This window comes from Oryx dammah, unplaced genomic scaffold, assembly GCF_014754425.2.
Source record: "Oryx dammah isolate SB20612 unplaced genomic scaffold, SCBI_Odam_1.1 HiC_scaffold_28, whole genome shotgun sequence".
NCBI classification, from domain to species: Eukaryota; Metazoa; Chordata; class Mammalia; order Artiodactyla; family Bovidae; genus Oryx; species Oryx dammah.
Genome location: NW_024070212.1, coordinates 32,237,101 through 32,253,578, shown reverse-complemented (window position 1 = coordinate 32,253,578; position 16,478 = coordinate 32,237,101). Strand labels below are relative to the sequence as shown.

General features: G+C 48.7%; 1 pseudogene; it reads right to left on the bottom strand.

The window, feature by feature from the left end:
* Window positions 1-1,394: 1,394 nt before the first annotated feature.
* LOC120856521 lies at window positions 1,395-4,148 on the bottom strand (annotated as a pseudogene).
* Window positions 4,149-16,478: the final 12,330 nt, after the last annotated feature.

Genomic DNA, 16,478 nt, shown 5'->3' with positions numbered 1-16,478 from the left:
CAAGCAACACAGCAATAGTGGAGTTGGCAGCAAATGGCTGTTAAATCACTTAATCAGTTGTGGCCCGCTGGCACTGTGCCAACCAGGGGTGGTTACAGCTTTGCCAGACTTAGTCACCACCGCCTGTAACTTAATGTGGCTGACATCGTTGTAAACACACACAAAACAGGCAAATAATAAGTCCCCAACAAATACATGTTGCTTGCTTGATTTCAGAATCATGAGGGCATTATATTATGACCCTTACAGTTTTATCCCTGAGTCTATTTTGTTATACTCAAGACCTTGGCAAACCAGTAATTTCCATAGGATGTGTATGGCCAGCCTACCCCCAGTCACCCCATTCCTTGGCTCTTCATAAGGATTTATCAATAACAACATACCCATTCTGTTTAGGCTGTTATTATGGTTCTATCCTGAAACATCCTGTAGCGGTTATTTTTTGGAAACATCATTTGGTTCATAATCTCTTAGCAACAGAACTTGAGGGCTAACGGCCGATGCAACTCCAAGAGAAATGATTGTACCTCGTGCGTGGGCAAACAAACCCACAGCAGCCAAGTCGGTGCACCCTCTGATTATGGGTTTCGTTGTTTTAGGTCATCGAACGTCACCAGCACCCACCACGAGCCAGGCTTGCTTTGTGGCATGGCTGAGAGCATATGCTGTGACAGCCATGCACCCAGGGCCTTGGAGAACTTTCAGTCACCAGGTGCCCAAGGCTGCAGTCATAGACGTGTCTCCTCCTGGTGCAGGTCCCAGAGTGTGTATCTGACTGGGAGGAGGAGGGGGCAGGAACAGTGACCCCTCGCTCTGTGAGTGTCTGCACTTTATGTCATCACAACCCTTCTGCCCAGCATTGTCAGGACCGTCCTGCCGTGTGACAGCTGAGGAAGCGGCAGCTCGAGCATATGAAGCCACCAGCCATGCTCACAGGTTGGCAGAAGCAGACGTAGGACTGGAATCCAGACCTGCCCAAGCTCCCAGCCTCCATCCTTTCTTTCTCTCCTTCCATCTTGCTTTTTATTTTTTATTTTGATAGTTAATACTCCTAGAGCAAGGGCTCCTATTGCAAACATTAAACCACAAGCATGGCCTTTGATTCTTTGAGCCCAAATTCACACACCTAGGAAGAGAAAAAGCAAACTGTGATCCATATACATGGATGAAAACCAAAGGCTCATGGATAATCACATTGGAGTGTTTTTGTTTCTATTTTTATTTTTATGTTTTGGCCACTCCACGCAGTATGAAGGATCTTAGTTCCCTGACCCAGAATCGAATTCGTGATCTCTGCAGTGGAAGCACAGAGTCTGAAGCATGGGGCGACCAGGGAATTCCCTCACATAGGAGTTTTAAAATTTCTTCCGCTTAGAACCCAGAAGCCACAGGCCTTACAGGTCCTTCTGGATGTCCCTCGGTGTATTTGCACTTTTCTTGAGTTGAGCAACCTTATCAGCCTTCAGCTTTTGGTTGATAACACTGGTTAACCCCTGAGCATTAAGGACACACGGACGATTGAGGAAGATTTTATTCTAAATGACACGCATCCCATTCCCCATTGTGACACCAGATGAATCCTGGATAGATTTTTCACCATGGATTCAATGAGATCAGTCACATGTCATCCAACAGACCAGCTGGTTACCCTTTTAGCTTGGTGATTTCACAGGCACTTTCCACTACGACCTTACATGCTGCTGCTGCTGCTGCTGCTGCTGCTAAGTTGCTTCAGTCGTCTCTGACTCTGTGTGACCCCATAGACGGCAGCCCACCAGGCTCCCCCATCCCTGGGATTCTCCAGGCAAGAACACTGGAGTGGGTTGCCATTTCCTTCTCCAATGCATGAAAAGAAAAGTGAAAGTGAAGTTGCTCAGTCGTGTCCGACTCCTAGCGACCCCATGGACTGCAGCCCACCAGGCTCCTCCATTCATGGGATTTTCCAGGCAAGAGTACTGGAGTGGAGTGCCATTGCCTTCTCCGATCACCTTACATACTTTCTTCCAATTTTCACTGTTATTGTTCTTTCCCATTTCTGGGCTCAGTTCCCGAACAGAAATGCTGGCCACATATATTCTACTCCAAACAGCTACACTTGAGTCGCCGTGTTCTCCCCAAATCCATCCATGACAGCTGCTGGAATGAATGCCAAGTTTTCAGCCATAAAATAGTGAAACCTTTGACACCCACTTTCAATCACATGGTGCTTGAGTCATCCACTTAGTTTCCAGGTAATATATATGAGGATATCCACTGGGTTGGAAGCCACAATTATGATGCAATTGGGACTGTACTTGATGATCACAGGAATAATGAATTTGAAGAAAACATTCCCCTGCACCGGACTGAGATGACTCTGTCTCTCTCGCTGGTGGACTCCTGCGGTTATCCCCATAGTCACAGGGTGATCTGTTCTCTGCCACAATTTTAAGTGTCTGAAGAAAGGTGTTCCCATGCTGCAGATGCATGTCCAAGCATCCACAAGGGCAAGTTCATCAGCCAGGGACTTTCCCAGAATGCTGCTGGCACATGCCATACCTACTTGTCCAGCATCCACTGCAACGATTTTATTGTTTGTGACTGTTGCCTCCTCCCCTGCAGCCATGCAATCAGTTTTTCCTTAAGAGTTGCCCTTGTTTACAGGAGAGAGAAGGCTTGGGAGACAGTTGTAATCGTTGTGCAGAGGACGACTATTGTGCAATGTTAGCCGTGTGCTCAGCCTCCCCTCTTTCTATTCATCTTGTTCGTGCATTCAAGTCCCTAGGGGCAGCTAGGACTTCATTCGATGTGTGGTCTCCCTAAGGCTGTTCTCCAGAAGGCAGCACATGAGGGTCATTGCCACACACCAGTTCCACAGGTCAAAACCACGCACACAGTGTGCACCTCCTGCAGCCACTGACCCCAGCCTTCACAGGCAGTGTGGGGCTCATAATCCTCCTTTTATTTTGGTCACTTCCCACAGCCGAGACCATGGCTCTCCCTCTGTGTCAGATAGAAATAAAAATTAAAATAATTAGCTACCAAGTATTACACTGAGCTGGAAATTAGATTTATATGCCTTTATTTACTCCTTACAACCTTATAAGGACATTTACAGTTCAGGAAATTGGGTGTCAGAGTAGTTGAGTGACTTACTGTAAGTCACATAAAGCAAGTTCTTTTGGCGACACCCACAGTCACCCTCCACCCTTCCTACGGCTCTGTTACTCATGAGCAGAGGTGGAATTACTGAGAAAACTCTTGATGCCTATGCTCTGGGCCCCCTTACTCACACCTACCCCTTCCAAGCCCTAGAGGTCTATTCATAGAGCCATGTGTTTTGTGAAATTTGAAAAAATAAGATGTTTTAATGTTTATTTTCCAGAGGAAAGCCTCACTCAGGTTCCATAGAACCTGGACACCCTGTTCGTGAGTGTATGCCTTAAACATCTTATCTAAAACTTTGCTTCTGCCTTCTGTCTCCTTTCCCGACTTTATTTGCTCTCCTTGGCACTGTCACTAGCACACCATGTACTTTATGTATTTATCTTGTTTACTGCACATCACAGGCACCACTCACTAAGTGTTTTGGGGTGAATGAAGGCAGCCATTGTCCTTACACAAAAGCTGTTCTGTGTAGTAAGTTGTTTTCATGTTATAGACAATTTATAAAGATGGAGGAAATGGCTTGCTCAAAGGTACCCAGCAACAAGTCCAATCCCCATTCTCCTGATCTGAGCTACCTTTGGACTTGGCCCTGCCTAGGTTTCCTCCGGCCATGACGTCATAACTTACTTATAGACCAGACATCATTTTATTGGTGTTTCATCCTTGACTCTTGTCTCTCTTGCAACCATCTCCCCCTACCCTCCAAGTTCTACCAGCCACCTCCCAAATATCCATCAGACCCAATCACTTCTCCCCACAGTCCCCACCATAGGCAGAGTCTTCATCTACCTCCCACTGGTCTCCCTGCCCCCGTGTCTTCCCCTTGGCTTCCAGAGGCTGATCCAATCAAGTCACTCTCTGCTGGAACTATCCTGTGAATTCGTATTTCTTAGAGGTCAGATTTGAAATCCTCAGCCTGACCCATGAGGCCCACGGTGGTTTTTATTTTTTCCAGTTCCTCAAACTCACCATCTCCTTCCTGACTCAGAGCCCTTGTACATGTTCCACCCACTTTTGGTGCCATAGCAGTCTTCCTCTCTTCCCTCTGCATCTTTCTACTTAATTTCTACTCAAAGCAGCATCATTTCCTCAGGGCTACCTTCCTTGTCCACCCACACTGGACGAGAGCCCTTTGAACGGTTTTCACAGCTCCCTGTATATCTCTGCAAAGAACTGATTACAACTATCGTTAAATAACCAATTGTATTCTCTCGCAGGGTTTGATCTGTCCTTGTGACTCCTCCCTCCATCCTCTTCCCCAGACGCGTGTGCCTTGCTCACTGCTGTATCTTTGTATTGTTTGTTTCATATTGGAGTATAGTTGATGAACAATGTTGTGTTGGTTTCACGTGTACAGCATGTATTGTTTGTTTGGCTTAAGGCAGGGGTCCCCAACCTCTAGGCTGCGAAGAGTTACCTCCTTTTGGATCAGTGTGGCATTAGATCAGAAATAAAGTACACAATAAATATAATATGCTTGAATCATCCAAAAAGCATCCCCCTCATCCCCTCTGGTCTGTGGAAAAATTGTCTTCCATGAAACTGGTATCTGGTGCCAAAAAGTTTGGGGACTGCTGGCTTAAAGGTTCAAGACAAGTGTTCCTCTCTCACATATACCCCCCGAGGTAAGTTTGTCTTATCCTCTGGCAACAGTGCTCCATGCAATCCTTCGGGACCCAGGTCCTTTCCTCCAGTGGCTCTGTCGTCTTAGGAGTTGTCATCTGCATCGTGGAGGCTGGATCACTGCCACATCTGGGTTGGAGTCAGCAGGAAGGGAAAGAGTTTTCTTGGTCTTGGCTTGGTTCCAGATGTCTATTACTGGATAACAAACCACTCTGAAATAGCGCTATAAAATATCAGCTATTTCATTATTCTCATTGATTCTGTGGGTCTGTGAGGAATGCTGGGAGCTGGGGCAGAATTCCTGGACCATGGCTTGTGTCTGTACTCTACAATGTCTGGGGCCTCATCTGGGAAGACTCAGATGGCTAGGGGTGACTCAAGTGGTAGGGGTTGAATTGTCTGGGGGTGTCTTCACTCACCTGGTGCTTGGCTAGAAGACTGGGCTCAGTGGAGCCTGTTCCAGGGCACTTACACGTGGCCTCTCTAACTTGGGGTCCTCACAGGAGTTGGACTTCTTTTACTGAGACTTGGGGCATTAAGAGTGAGTCTTCCCACAAGGCAGAAGCTGCCCAGCTTCTATGCCGTAGCCTCAGTGATCACATGACTTTCCACTCTCCTCTGGGATGAAGACCACCCAGGTCCAAGCGGAGCGGTCATAGACACCTGTCACTTGGTAGCTGAGAGTTGAAGAATTTTAAAACCATTATAGCCAGAGGGACTAATAGCAGCTCCACTCACATTCCCCTGGTGAGAATGGAATCGTACGAGTGCATGCGTGCACGTGTGTGCTCAGTTATGCCTGACTCTTTGCAGCCCCACAGGCTGTGGCCCACCAGGCTCCTCTGCCCATGGGATTCTCCAGGCAAGAATACTGGGGTGGGTTGCCTTTTCCTTCTCCAGGGGACCTTCCTGACCCAGGGATCGAACCCACGTCTCTTGCATCTCCTGCATTGTTAGGTGGATTCTTTACCAACTGAGCCACCAGGGAAGCTCGTGCAGTCACACGCCCCTTTCTAAATGCGCGGAGGTGGGAAATACTGTCCCCAGATGGGCAGCCATGTTCCCAGCTTCAAGTTCATCATAGTGGAAGAGGGAGAATGGATGTGGTGGACTGTTTCCTTTCTGCCACTGTCTGTTCCTCTGATCACCAAGCATGTGTACACCCCTCTTCCCACATGCAATACACATCTCTTCAGGGGAAAAAAAAAAAACCAAAATTCTAGTGATTGAATCCACTGCTGCCTGTTTATAGAACAAATCACTGGTTGGATGTCTGCAGTGCCTCTGTGTTCACTCCTCCATTAGGGATGGTCCACTTCTTAACCTAGAGCCTCGACATCAGCTAGTTCTAAATGGGAAGGCAAAATCAGTTAGTTGTGGCCTGTTGAATGGAGAGAAATCTGCTTTTACCTTTATCTCAATGCTTCATTCAATCTATTTACAGAGTGGGAACATCAATAAATGTTCATTGAAAAGAATATCAGCTAAAATTAATTCCAGATGGATCAAAGATTCAAGTGTAAAAAGTCAGCCCATAAAATGCTAGGGTTCGAAAAGGGTAAGAGCAGACAGCTTACAGAAGAAAATAAACAAAAGGCCAAAAGCAGTATGAAAAAGCATGTTCTCGAGGATGTGGGGAGAGAGAAACTCTCACATGTAGTTTGTTGGTGTTTGAGTTGATCATTTTTAGATGGGGGGTTGGCAATATCTTTCGAGGTGTCAAATGTTCAATATTTTTTACTTAGAAACTCCACTTTCAGGTATTTATTATACAGACATACAGTATTCCCACAAGGGAGCAAAACTATATGTCAAGAATGTTCCATGTAGGCTTGTTTAGAATAGCTAAGCCTCTGGAAACCACCTAAATACCCTTCCATGGGTAACTATCAAATAAAGTAGAATCTCATGCAGCTGTTAAAAAGAACACAGAATTAGTAGTACTAACACAGAAAAATTCCAAGGAACAGTGATAACTGGAAACGAAAGGCATGTTGGAAAACATTATGCATAGTGTAAGCTCACGTGTATAAAGAAAGAAAACAAACTAATATGTTCATTTGTATTAAAAGATACCTGGAAAGATTCATAGAAAGTTTTAACAATGGTTCCTTCAAGGGGGAAGTGAGTTTAAGGCTGGAGGAAGCAGGAGAAAGATTACTTTTGGCTCTGTATCGTCTCCACTACATGGATTATTTTACAACATCCATGCATCACTTCTGTAGGAGAATCAGATTCAGAATAACAGGATTTCTGGTGGCTCAGATGGTAAACAGTCTGCCTGTGATGCAGGAGACCTGGGTTCAATCCCTGGGTCAGGAAGATACCCTGGAGAAGGAAATGGCTACCCACTCCAGTATTCCTGCCTGGAGAATTCTATTGACAGAGGAGCCTGGCAGGCTACAGTCCATGGGGTTGCAGCGTTGAACTTCACTTCACTTCACTTCACTTTTCTAGGGAAGAAGGGAAGGGCATGGTGGAGAGGCCGTAAAGGCTCTTTAGCTGTATGTATAATGTTATGTTTCTAAAAGAGATTGAAATGGTTAAAATGGTAAATTTTGTGTTAGTATATTGTACCACAGCAAAAAGAGGGAAAAAATGTGACAATCTGTTATGAACTGATAAAGCTGGATACTAGGATGCGCATTATATAATCCCTCTGCTTTTTCATATTTTAAAAACATTTCACAACTTTTTTTTCTAAAAAGATTCACTCAATAAACAAGGTAAAATACAAGGAAAGAAAACCGAAAAAATGAAGCAAAAGGGACGTCTAAGCAGTAAAAGAAACAATCTCATGGTGCATACCTTTAACAAGCAGCTTGGTGAATTCAACGGCAGTCTCAGCAGAGACGTGCACACTAGCATTTCCTGTTCTGAGCTCAGGACGCTGAGATGTCAGGAGCACAAGAGACATGGCTGGCATTGCTCAGGAAAAGGAAATTTGCCACTGCGTTGCAGAGACTTAAGAGACTGTCACAGGTGCAGGCAAGAGCTGGCGAGGACCTGGGCCATGTGAACTGTCTCCTCTCAACCTACAAAGCAGTGCGGCAGCCCTGCTGTCCTTTCCCAGTTAACCCCCTCCCTGCCCCTTCGCCTGCTCCTACCCTGGGGATCTGGGCAAACAGCGGCCTCCCCTGCAGGCGGGCACACTCTTCCTTGCCCTCAGCCCCTGCCCACCCTGCAGGGCCTTAATCTGCTGCACCTGCAGTTCTTTGATCCTTTTTGGTTTCCTTTCTTTTGAAAAAATTGACCACAGTGCTGTTCTGACTCCGATGTTTTGAAAACCCTCTTCCTGTGAACTTGAAACGCGGGTGATAAAGAAGTAAAGGGCAGAGGGCTGCGGGTTTCACCAAGGGCCTTTGTTCTGGGCACAAAAGCGATATCTCAGGTAGACAGAGGTGGGGTGAGGGTCTGGAGTCTGACCTTGAGGTTCCGAGGGCTGCGCCAGAGGGGTCTGGACATCCAGGGGCAGGTGGCTGCCCAGGGTGCCCTGTGAGGTGGTGACTCCCTCTTCATTGCTGCCAGTGGGCTTTGTGCTCACTCACTCAGTCGTGGCCGACTCTTTACGGCTCCATGGACTGTAGCTCGCTAGGCTCCTCAGTCCGTGGAATTTTCTAGGCAAGAATATCGGAGTGGATTGCCATTGTCCCACCTAGATGACACGTGTTTAAGGGCGCCCGGGAGGGTTTCTTCACAGGAAGGTGGACTAGTGCTGCTAAGTTCCCTTCTAGCTGGGCCCATGATTCTGGGCAGGGCTAGGAGGCCTGGCCCTGCTGTCTGTCCCTCCACTGACCTCAGCTGTGCAGAGTGCAGACCTGGGCTGGGACAAGCCTGTTGCTGCTTCTCTCCAGAGGGGCTGAGGTGAGACACTGCCTTTCCTACAGCTCCACTGTGTGTGTGTGGGGGGGTGTGTGTGTGTGTGCGTGTGCGGTTGTATGTGCGCGTGTGCACCCCTCAGGGTCCTGCAGAGAGAGAGAGACTGCTTCTGGGTTCCAGTCCTGGCAGGCCTCCACAACCTGCTGAGCAAGCCTCTCATTGCTGTGGTGTTCAGATGTCCAGGGTTTCTGGGCTGGATGTCCAGGGTGTCTGGCTCCTTAGTGGCCTCGATTTTGTGTTCTCATCGCTGACTCTTAGAAACCAAGTGCTGGCAGCCAGTCAGTGTACTCGGGGCTCCAAGCTGGATCCTTAAATTCATCATTGAATTTCAAATTTGGAACAACATAAACACACTCATTGTCCTTTTTACAGAGCAGGAAACTGAGGCCCAGGAAAGTTGAGGGGCTTGTCCAGAGTTGCTGTCTGGGAAGGGGTGGAGTTGGAACTGGCTCTCCTCTCACTTCCAGGTCTGCTCCCCAACTTCTCCACCCTGCTCTGTGGTGCCCTGGGATGCTCACTTGTAGAATTACTTTGATGGGTACCCTCACCCTCTGCTTTGACCAGTGGGGAGCATTGCCAGCTGATGGGAGGCAGAGAGGAGAGGGAATAAAGGCACTTATTCCCACTAATGCTCCCTGTGAGGTTGCCACAGTCTGGCTGCAGCCCTCAACTGAGGCCACAGAGATGCTCAAGCAGCCTCTCCACTCAAAACCATTCTGGTCACCTCCCCAGGCTAGCAGGCCTAGCAGTGGAATAGATGGCTGCCCTTGGTCCAGGTTCCTGCAATCCTTTCCTACACCCTGATCTTACCTTTGAAAAGAATCTCTTTACTGACTGCTCCTCTAATGGTCCAACTGAAGTATGCTGCCTGTTTCCTGCTAGGATCTTCTTGATCTATACCATCCTGCCAGCTCATCAGCAAGGACCCCTGGGTCTGTGAGTCATCACAGATGGGGGCCCATGGAGGCTGGAGGTGGGCTTTCTAATTCCTACTCTTCTCTCTGCCTCTGCTCACACCTCACTCCTCCCCTGACTGCCTGCTTTGCCTCCAGCCCCCACCTGTCATTCTTCCCCTGCCAGATGTCTGGGGATGTTTAAGGGGTGAGAGCGACAGTTAAGCAACTTTCACCTCTACCCTGTCCAACCATGATACATCTGGGAAGTGATGCTCTGAGGTCTTGGACATCACAGGCCAGTCAAAGAGACCCTGGGTTCTTGGGACAAGATGTCTTGGAAGCCAGTGCACAGAGACAGGGTGATTTCATGTTGCTGGAAGAAGCCTCTTCCCTGGGGACTCTCACTTAGGAAAGCGCACCCACCCACTCACTCAGTTGCAATGCAGAGGCGCACTCCTCACCAAGCCCACCCCCGAGGGGCCTGAGCGTCACTTCCTCAAGGAGACTCTCCCTAGCCCTTGGCTGAAGCTGGCTGTCCCCTGATGTGTTCCCAGCACACCCCATCCCTCCTCGCTCTGTAACTTTCATCGCGCCAACATCACTTGTCCGTCGTCTACATCCTCTGGTGCTCCATCCTCTCCCTAAGAGCAGGCCCCGTGTGTGTGCTGCTGACCTCTGTGCCCCTGGCACGGTGCAGGGCACACTGTAGGGGTTCAGCAAATTGGTGAATTGAAATGGAAAAGCAGCTCTACAATCCACACCGTGCAGATTACCCCTCTTGCCTCTTGGTAGAAACTGACAGAACAATGACAAGCCATGGCAGGCTGAAGAAAACATCAGCCTGAAGAGGCGGGAGGTGGGGCTCTGGTCCTGCTGTGCCTTGGAGACTCCGATCAGTCTCTGGGCTTTAGGTTCTTTAGTAAGATGACATAATACTTCCATTAATGTTTTCTGGGGCTTCATAACAAATTGTTATAAACTTCACAATTTAAAACAGCACATGTTTTTTATCTACAGCATCCATGGGTTGGGAGCTGGGTCCTTGACGAGGCTGCAGTCAAGATGCTGGACGGAGGGTGGGGGGGGGGACGCATATGTATACCTGTGGCTGATTTATGTTGATCTATGGCAGAACCCAGCACAATATTGTAAAGCAAATATCTTGCAATAAAAAATTACAGAAAAAAAAATGGCAAGCAGGGCTGCATTCATATCTGGAGACTCCAGTGAGGATGGATTCACTTCCAGGCTCACACAGGTTGTTGGCAAAACTCATCTCTTTATGGTTAAAAAATTGGAATTTTGGTGGCTATTGGCAAGGGGCTGCTCTCAGCACTTAGAGGCCACCCACAGTTCCTTGCCATAAGAACTTCTGTATAGGCCCTTCCCGGACAAGGGAGCTTATGTCTTCAGAATCAGTGAGAGAGGAAGTCTCTAGCACCAGCCTGCTGGTGAGACTGGATCTTTGTAACATGTTGTAATCATGGAAGGGACATCCAATCCCCTTTGCCAATATTGGTTAGATATTGGCATAATGGTTATTCCATTGATTGGAAACAAATCCCAGGTCCTGCCCACACTCGAGGGAAGGGGTTTACACAAGGGCATGAACACGAGGATATAGGAATCACCTTAGAATCTGTCTCCTATGACACTAATCTGTCAGAATTCTTGAGTGAGTTAAATGAAAGAAAGCACAAAAGCACTTCATACAGTGCCTGGCACTTAGTAAAAACTCAGAAAATGCCATAAAAGCCAGCTAGAGGCAGCTGTTTCTTCTTTGGCCAGCTTGGGAATAGCAAATATTGATCCATAATTGGCCCCCAGGCCCTACTATGTCCATCAAGCTGCTTCAGCCTTTTGTAAAATTGGTTTGGCTCTTGAAGGCATTTGAATTTGCCAAATGGCATTAGATAGTATGATCAATAGGTGTTCTTTTTATTGTAGCCTACAGATCTTGGAAGATCAGTAGTGTATCTTATTAACTTTTCCAGCCTCTGGTGCTTAGCTTGTTGGGCTTAGGATGTTGAATTCAGTCTGAATGTGTCACAAGTGTTGAGCTACAGCACTCAGAAGAACAATTTGGATCTGGAGCTATATAGACCCAGAGGGCACGTGGTGGTGGGTGGGAGGGAGGGAACCAGAATAAGTTGAGTGGCCGAGTCAGGCAGGACAAGGAGCCACCTGTTGGGCCCTGCTATGGGAAGACCCCAGCTCCTGTTGTTATGTGTGCCCACCTGCCTCCACCCCTAGCTTTCTCCCTCTTCTTAGTGTTCAACTCCCCTCCCCACCCCATCTCGCCCACTCCAAGCAGTATCTCCTTGGGATCTTGGTGTGGTGGGCCTGCCAGTGTTAATGGGGGAAGAAAAGAGGGATCCCTTCAGAGACATGGACTATCTGGGCTGCAAAGAGCCTTAGGTAGACCCCTGGAGAGGGATCAACAGCCGTGTTCAGGATAAGGGAAGAGAACTCACATCTATTGAGCACCTACTCCTGCCTCTGGGCTCCACACTTTACATATTTTATTTCCTCTGTTTTTTCAACCTTCAAGGTAGATAAACAGAAGCCCAGAGAAGGAAAGCAGCTTCCTCTGGTCACACAGCTGCTGGGAGGTAGAATTAGAACAGAACCTGGGTATCCTGAGCTGCTGGTCCAGGGTTTTTTCTCAACAGTGCTCCCCCCTGGGGGGGCCTTGGTCTTGTAGCTCACTGCTGGCCCTGGCCCTGGCCCAGTTCTCTCTACAGAGCCCTGGTTCCCACCTTCAACTCTGCTTCCCCTCTACCTCTGCTTCCAGGAATTTCTCTGCTTGGGGTGCTCTAGACTCCTGCTGACTCGGCAGGTGGCACCTTGCTCAACCTCAGCCTGGCACTGGAGCAGCCACGCAGCCAATCCAAGCCAGAATGCAGACACTCTTTCCAGCAGGGGCAGAAGCAGTTTGAGGCTCACACACCCGGGCACCTGTCGCCCAACTCGGATCTGTAGAAGACAAACCAGCGGGGTCATGTCATCATTTCTGGGCAGAGCCACGGCCCCGTGAGCTGGAGTCTCTGCAGAAGGCCCATCTGCAGAGGGTGGAAGGTGGTGGGCGAGGTCCCCTGTCCTGGGGCCGGTTAGACGGGAGGTTCCCCCACCCTCCTTAGTAGAAAAGTGGAGGCCAGAAGCCAGAGGCAGCAGCCTGGGGGCCAGGACTGTCAGGGCCTGTGAGAGTCTGAAACACTCCTCGGTCCCTCATCTGGGGTGCTTTAGTTCCCCCTCCACTTTCCCTGAAGGAGTGTGTGTGTCGGGGGATGAATTCCTTAAAGGCAGGTCTTCAGGGTAAGGAGAGAAAGACAGCTGGGTACCAATGTTACTTTTGCACTCAAAATAGGTCTGGGGAGAGCTAGGGGCAGCTGTCCGGGCTGGGAGAAGCTGGCTGTGCCCCTGCAGGGGGAGCTGCCGGGGCATGAGCCAGGGCTGCGCTGGGAGCGTTGGGAGGGCTGGGAGCCGCCGTGAGGGCTCAGACAAGCTGGCACTGCTCCTAAGCCTGGCCTTTTCCGAGAAAACACTCTAGGACCTGTCAGTGACCCAGGGAAGAACGTCCTGAACCTAGTTATACTTCCTTCCAAAAGTTATAGGGGTAGAACCTAGAAAAAGAGAAAGCACACAACACACACACACACACACACACACACCCGTCTTCCTCACCTACCATGCAATATGGGCTTCACACCTCTCACCTCCCTGGGCCTGCAGAATCATACGAAGCCCACCTAGTCACACACAACCGTCCACAAACACACTGTGTCACACACCTGGACTGTTAGCAGCACACAGCCACGTAGAGTCACATTCCACTGAAGGCGACCATCTGTTCATACACCATGACACACAAGCATGTGAGAACACACACTCAGTGCACAGTGAGACTTAACCGCAGGCACTGATGCTCACCCATTCGTCTGTGTGTAATCACATACCTGGACTCTGTGACACGCAGGGATTCTGAATCCGCAGAGGTCACGCACAGACTCATACCACCTTATACAACCACAGACACACTCAGCCACACTCACAGGCGGGTGAGGACACGCACTCGTACGCAACTGGGCACAACCACACACCGTCGCCGGCAATCAGAGGAGTGACCCAGCAGGTCCCAAATGTGCTTTAACACAAGCGGCAGGGCAGGGGGCTGGGGGCACCTTGTTCTCTGAAATGGGGGTTGGCGAGGGCCTGGCTGTGACCGAGTCAGGGACAGAGGAGTCCACTCAGCCCTCCAGATGGCCCACTTTCTGGTCTTCCCTTGGAGCAGCAGAAACTGGGAAGGAAGTTAGTTGTCTTTGCTTCCCGTCCAGCGGAGCATTCCTGGGTCCTGATGCGGTGTCCACAGCCTCCTCCCTCCCTCCCCTCCACTCCGCTGGGCTCCTGGCAGGAAGCTCGGACCCAGGGGGACTGTGTTGAGTCAGCAGGAAAGGGCTCAGGGAATTGGGCTTGCAGTTGCCGAAGCTTCTGAGCGAGAAATGGCTGCCTTTCTTGTGAGGGGCTATCCATTGGAGGTCACTCCTCCAGGGAAGAGAGGGTTATGGCCTCGGGACTTGGTGGCGATGGCATTCTCAGCCAACACTGTGTGTGAAGCAGCAGATGTAAGGTGCCATGCTCCCCCACAGGCTGCGCTCGGACCTCTGTTGCCTGCCACAGGCTCTGTCTCTGCATGGTCCTCAGCTGGGCTTGGCCCACTGGCAGCATTACCTGCTCTCCACTGTCATGGACTCATTCGTTTATTCAACCATTCATGGAGCGCCGACCACGCCGAGATGCATCATCTGTGCCTTCCAACGAGGAGGGTGACCTAAAAGATGATTCCAGGTCAATGTGGGGACAGAGATGTACACAGGCTTTTGTGAAAGCTGCTGGGGCTGGCTGCTTGGAGCCCTTGACCTCCAGCCCCTGCAACGGAGACCAGGATGGCTGTGGATGGTGGTGTCCTTCCCTTAGGGTGTTCTTGACCTCTGACCTCTCCCAAACAAGGCAGGTAGCACACCAGGATGGCTCTTTCAGGAAAGGCATGAGTGTTCGCAAGTGTTAATAATATAGCCCTTTTCATTTTCCGAGGAGTCAGGGAAATACTTTTTAAGATCTGAAGGACAACATTTTAAATACCACATCCAAAGGAAATTTTTGTAAAATGACTTCCTGCCTCCTGCAACTCAGAAGAGTCCCCACAAGCATTCTCCTTGCTGTCTCAGGGTTATATCACAAACTTCCGTTCATTCCAGACCAGATATAGTGATCCTTTCTTGGATTCAGAGGAGGTGGTCAAAAATACTCATGGAAGAAACAAACACACACTAATGACCTCTGGGTGGAAAGATTGGAAAGAAGCAGCAAAATTTCCAAAGACTTCTAGGTATGGGTATGGGGCTTAGGGGTTAGTGAATGCTGCAGGGGTCTTTCTCTTGCTCCCTGAACTCTTCTCAAGAGGAGCCTGACTCTTCATGCCCTCCTTTCTTTTTCACTGCAGAGCTCAGCTGCTTCCCCTCCTCTGGGTACCACATTGCATCCTCCCAGCCTTGTCTGAAGACTGCATCCCAGCCTCATCTCATCCCCCATTCCTGGCTGTCCCTGAGCTTAAAGACAAGCATCAGCCAAGTTCCTTTTAACCCCTTCTAATCACTCCATGGAAATGAGAACAGCAGAGAAGTTATGAAAGTTCTGGAATCTCACAGAGTTCTTGCATCCCAATCGACTCTCCATTTGAAAAAGAGAAAATTCACTCCTGCCTTGTATATAATGCAATTTTTAAAACTCCAGATAGGTAAAGTACTTAAATATGAAAAAGAAACCACAGACGTCATTAAGAAAACCACGGTTGACGTTTTATTGTGTGTTATTTTAGGGGGAGTGAGACCTTTTAGGCAGAAAACCAGAAAAGCCTGATATACGGAACCACACAAAATTTGTAAAGTTCTGACAACAAAAGCTCTCTATAAAAAGTCAAAACACAAAGGACAAGCTGGGGAAAATATCTGCAACAGATTAAACAAAGGGCTTATATCCCTAATTTACAAAGGGCTTTCACAAATCAACAGCAGAAAGACAACTCAATAAAAAAATGAACAAAGGCCACGAGCAGGTAACCCATAGAAGAAGAATTATAATTAGTTAATGAATGTGTGCAAAGATGTTCACTCTACCTTATAGTTTTAAAAAATCAAATTAACTCTTTGTGTGTGTTAGTTGCTCAGTCGTGTCTGACTCTTTGCGACCCCATGGACTGTAGCCTGCGAGGTTCCTCTGTCCATGGAATTCTCCAGGCAAGAATACTGGGGGTAGCCATTTCCTTCTCCAAGGGATCTTCCTTACCCAGGGATCGAACCCAGATCTCCTGCATTGCAGGCAGATTCTTTTCCACTGAGCCACCAGGGAAGACCCACTGGTATAGCCAACATTAGAAAGATGGGTAACATTTAGTATGAATGAGCTGGCTGGATGGCATCACCGACTCAACGGACATGAGTTTGGTTGAACTCTGGGAGTTGGTGATGGACAGGGAGGCCTGGCGTGCTGCGATTCATAGGGTCGCAAAGAGTCCGACATGACTGAGCAACTGAACTGAACTGAACTGAACACTATCAAGAAGAGGGTTGACGGACCTTTTCATAGACAGTTTTGTGGGAAGGAGAAATGGGTAAAACCGTTGTGGAGGGTCAGTTAGCAATGTCTGTTAAAGTTTGAATATGCAGGCCCTTGGTCCCAACAGTTCTGTTTCTGGGAGTTTACCCTCACATTCAGGTATGTGCTCACATATCAGGATGCCTATGGTGCATTTTAGGGGAAGTGGTATGAATTTGCTCCTCACACACTTGTGCTTGCGCTCTGCCCCCTTGGGATTCACACCAGGTTGTGGGGTTTATACAGTCCAGAAAACCCACTTGCTTCTCCCTAAGTAGGACC